The following is a 5,016-nucleotide window of genomic DNA, read 5'->3' as shown; positions in this document are numbered from 1 at the left end:
GATGAGGTCAGGAAAGACAAGTGTTAAGGAATCGTTGAGTGGATCAAGCTTTGCTACTGTAAGTGTTAGGACAGAGTTTTCATTGTGATGGGTCTTTGTTTTAAAGAAGTCCAGGGTTTCATCAAAATCTTTGATGGTATCATCTTCCACATAGACTTGTTCGTAATATTTTTGTTCGCTTTCTTGGCATCATAGATATTTTGTGGTCCAAATTCAAGAGGTCTATCATCCGCGTTATGTTCTTCTTGAGAAAGAGATATAGAATCAGTATCATCCAGGATATTTGTAGTAGCATTGGAGCAGGTACCCCATTCATATTCATTGGAATCTGTCTCATAGCCATCATCCCAAATTCTATCTGTGCTATAAACAGGTATGTTGTATGGTGAAAATAAATTTTTGATGATGGATACCATTTTGATATTTTGTGTTGATTCTGTGTTAGATCCGTCTTCTACTTTCTGGATTTGTTCATAGACTGTGCTTCTTCGGGGAGGAATGACGGTATCTGGAGATGATATGATTTGTTCTTGAGACATTGGTGTTTGAATATGAGCTACTGCTGCAGATATGGCCTTCTTATGACTTAGAAGCTTTCCCTGATGCAACTTCTGATCTTGACGTTCTCGTGTCTTGCGGATTGTTTCTGCTGATTCAAAGAGTGCTTCCTGCCAGGATTCTTCGTTGTACTTCTTCTTTACCTTCCATTGAGGTTTTGTAGCTATGTGTGGTAGTCGTTTCAATAGGAATGTGAGTGAAGAACCCAATCCTGCTTTGTTTCTACTTGGTTGTGAAGGAAGATCGATGGGTTTAGTGACTCCTTCTTTGCATTTCCCAATAGGTCCTTTTTTGCCATATCCCATTTGTTTCATGATTAAGTATCCTTTTCCATATAGGTGTGTCGGTAGAACAATGTCCAGAACGGCTGCTCTATTATCTTCTTCCTCATCTTTGTATAACCAGCTAAGAATGTCTTTGTCTTTTGATTCATGTGCTAGAGTACCCAATTGGATGAAGGTACCATCAAATTTGGTGATGGGCTGAGTGGCCAGTTGTGTTGACGTAGTAGGCAAACCATGCGATCTAGGTGATGTTGGCAATTTGGCCAAACATAAAGGCTCCAAAGAGTATTCTCCCATGCCTTGGTCTTTGATTTGCATCTTCTTCTTGAAGTCTTTAAACAAGGAGTTGGGTTTTGTTGTTTGTAGATCTGATGTCAAGGATCGCTGCTTTTCTCTATTATGAGGAACCAAACTATCCTGGGTTGCCCCCATTGCGTTGCAATGTTGAAATGGATTATGATCAGCTGATATGGAGATTTCGTGTCCATCATAATGAAATTTGACACACTAGTGATACGTAGAAGGTACCGCTTGCATTTCATGTATCCAGGGTCATCCTAACAAAATATTGTAGGTTAGATCTATGTCTAAGACTTGACATACAGTATCCTTTTGTACTGGTCTCACTTGAATAGGTATTATCATAGTTCCTTTAGAGGACCTTTCCTCATCATCATATGCTTTTATGGTAATCTTCTTGCAAGGATCAATAGATTCTTTTGAGAAGCCTGGTGCACGGATAAGCTTTAAAGTACATATATTAAGTCCGGCTCCTCCATCTATTAAGACTCTTTTTACCCGATGTTTGCAAACAATGACTTCAATATGGAGAGGAGTATTATGCGGATGACTCAAGGAAGTATTGTCATGCTCTAAGAAGGTGAGGTTATGAGGTCCTGTCATATGGGCGACCATGGCTTGGAATCTGTCTGTATCCAGATTTTGAGGTACATTTGTTTCCAATAGTGCTTGTTCCAATATGTCTTTGTGCTTTGGTGATAGTTTCAATAATTCCAGTATGGATATCTGAGCTAGAGTCTTGCGTAGTTGGCTAACCAAGTCATATTGGATTTTTGGTGTGGCAACTATAGGTGCAGTATGTCCTTTCAAGACAAATTTCTGAGTTCGGGTTGTTACATTGACAAATTCATGATCATGCCGATTTTGAATGGTGATGACATTGACGTGATGATCTTCAGCTGAGATGTGGTTGATCATGTTGTTGTAAATGTGATTGATACGAGCTCCGCGTGTATCATCCAAAGTTGATGCTCCATCTTTGTTGTAATTTGGAAGAGGATTTTTGAAGGCTCCATGATCACCATTTGTTTTGAGACCATCCACCATTAAGTCACCTTGATCAATCATGTCTTGTACTATGTGTTTCAATCTCATGCACTCATTTGTTCTATGACCCTTGTTGTGATGGAAATCACAATAGTGTGAATCATTCCACCAAGGTGGTTTGATTGGGGGTTCATAGTTGCTGATTGGAGGCAAAGAAAGAATCTTGTTTGCCAAAAGTTCTCTGAATGTTGATTCTAATGATTGCCCCAGTGGTGTGAAGATACGCTTTTGGAAATTGTTGGTGTTGTTGCGTGAATTGTTGTTAGGTCCTGGATTCATGTTTTTATTTTGAGTATCATTGGTGTTGTTTGTGTTGAGTTGTCCTTGATCAGTATTTGGTGCATATGTGTTAGCACTGGGAGTAGCATTTTTAGGATTTTTCTTATTTTGAGGATTTCTAGATAATGCAAGCACTAGTTGCTTAGATTTGGGATCATATGGTTCATTGTTGCCTTCGTTTTTGTTTCAAGTCCAAAATCGAGATTTATCAAGGTTGGTGTTGTTTTGATTATTATAGTTTGATGATTTGGTTCCTTCCTTGTAAAATTTGAGTGTTCCCTTTTTGACACATGCTTCCTCTACTTGAATGCCATTTTCAATCAATTTAGTGAAAGATGGTATGCATTCAAGTTTAGTCTGTAACTCATTTCGCCATTCAAGTTATCGATGAAGATTTTCATTTTCTCCTTTTCAAGAATATCTCAAGGATATCGTGATACCATGCGTCGCCAGTGTTGAAGGAATATCATGAATGTTTCATTGTTCTTTTGTTTGGTATTGCAGACATCTAGCATGGTTATAGCATATTGAATATTATAGGAATATTGGGTTATGAATTTGTTAACCAACTCATCAAATGATCTGACAGGTGGTGTAATCTTGGATAACCATTCCATTGTTTGTCCTCCCAGGCTTCTTGGGAATAACCTCATCAGATAGGTGTCATTATGAGCAAATTCAAGACTCATGGTGCAAAATTCTCGAACATGATCCCGAGGATCACTTTTCCCATCATATTTATCAAATTTGGGAACATCTGAGTTTGGAGGAAAAGGTACCATGTTCAATCTTTTGTCAAATGGATAAGGATAGATTTCATTTATAGAGTACCCCACTGTTGTCCCTTGTTGCATATCTTGTATTTGTCTTTGCAACATTTGCATTTGTTGAGTAAGAGAAACCAAGGGCGCATTATCTTGCCGAGGGAAGAGTTCTTCCCTTGTATTTGTTCTTAGCTAAAAAGGTGTGGTAAATGGTATGTGTTCTTCTGAAGTTTCGAGCTCAGGTATATGCATTTATGGTATACGTTGTTCTGGAATATGTTGCTCAGGTATGCGAGTTTCTTCTTCTCTTTGTTGTTCTTGATATGCATATTGTGGAGAACCGGTTTGAAAAATGTTTGCATCGAAATCTTTAGGAAGTTTAACGCCTTTACTTGTGAGCATGAGCAGATACTTTTCTTTGTCATTTTCCATAAGCCTTTCGACAAATTTTTGGAATGAAGGATTTTCTTGACATTCTTGAAGAATTGCTTCAATAATTTCAGGCTCTTTTGAGTGTGGAACTTCAAAAGGATTTGACAATCTGTGATTCATACTTGATTCTGCGGGTGTCTCACTTTGTTGGTTCTTTTGAGAGCAAGTAACCGGCATTTTAGTAAAAACTTTCGATGATGAAGGGGACAAAATCCTCTTTGATGTGTTGCTCGGAGGTGGGTGGTTCTGGTCTAGATGTGTTATAAGTTATGCAATCGTCGAGAAAGAATGCTGGATTGATCTTTCCTCCGCGGTTTATTTTTTGATTAAAAGCAGATTTTTGACAGTAGGCTCTTGTCTTCAAGGGTTCTTTTTCAAATTCGTTGGATTTATTTTGGATATACGGTTTGACGTGATGAAGGAATAACCGATGAGATTTGAAGAGTTGACGATTGATGTATAAAAACTTGTTTCTCTTGATGAATTTAGAAAAACTAGGTTGTTGTTTCTTCAACATGATGTTACGATAAAGGTTCTTTCTTCTCAGAATAAAGGGATTAGTCATGCATGAGTGATCAATGGTTTCCTTTGTTTGGTTTGGATTCTGTTGATTCTTGTTTTCAAAAATTTCAAATCTTACTCTATCAAAGTGAAGGTTTTTAGATGCTCCTTCACGACAAAGCGTGTCAAATGATATGGATAAAAGCCTCCCGATCTGGAAACTTGATTTGATAATTTGAAATCTTTAAACAAGTGTTTTGAGATAAAAATCTGTAAGATGGTAAAGGATTTTATTAACACTGATGATGAGATTTCCGGATTATGATAAGAGAGATGTCCTTTATCGTGCGATTTGTTTAGGATTCTGACAACTTTGGTTTTGACACAAATTTAGCTTGAGAAATAGTTTTAATGGTTTGTTTGTCACTCTGCTTTGATGAAAAATGATGTTTGATGGAAAAAGGCTTCTAAAAATATTTTGAAAATTTTAAAATTTTTCCCGATTTTGCTCTTTGTTTTTCTATTTTTAATCACGCGCTAGAACAGAGACTACATGCGCTACTGAAATGTCTTCATGCGCTAAAATTATGAGCACACGTGCTAGATTGCCCCCAGATACACACTAAAGTTTTGACTGTTTAAACTTGTTTTCTATCTATTTGAAAAATCTATGCACTATTATGGACCTGTCACGTGCTAACTATTGGACTTTATGCGTTAATTTTTGGTCTCCGCGCGCTAAGTTGTTGCTTCCACGCACCAGACTATTTTTCTGATGCGCTAAATGTTCACACTAATTTGACTTATGATAAAAACACTACTGTTTGGACCCGACACGCTAATTTGAGTTT

Source organism: Cryptomeria japonica, chromosome 4 (assembly GCF_030272615.1).
Source record: "Cryptomeria japonica chromosome 4, Sugi_1.0, whole genome shotgun sequence".
Lineage (NCBI taxonomy): Eukaryota > Viridiplantae > Streptophyta > Pinopsida > Cupressales > Cupressaceae > Cryptomeria > Cryptomeria japonica.
The sequence above is the reverse complement of the archived record's forward strand: the minus strand, read 5'-3'. Positions refer to the sequence as shown.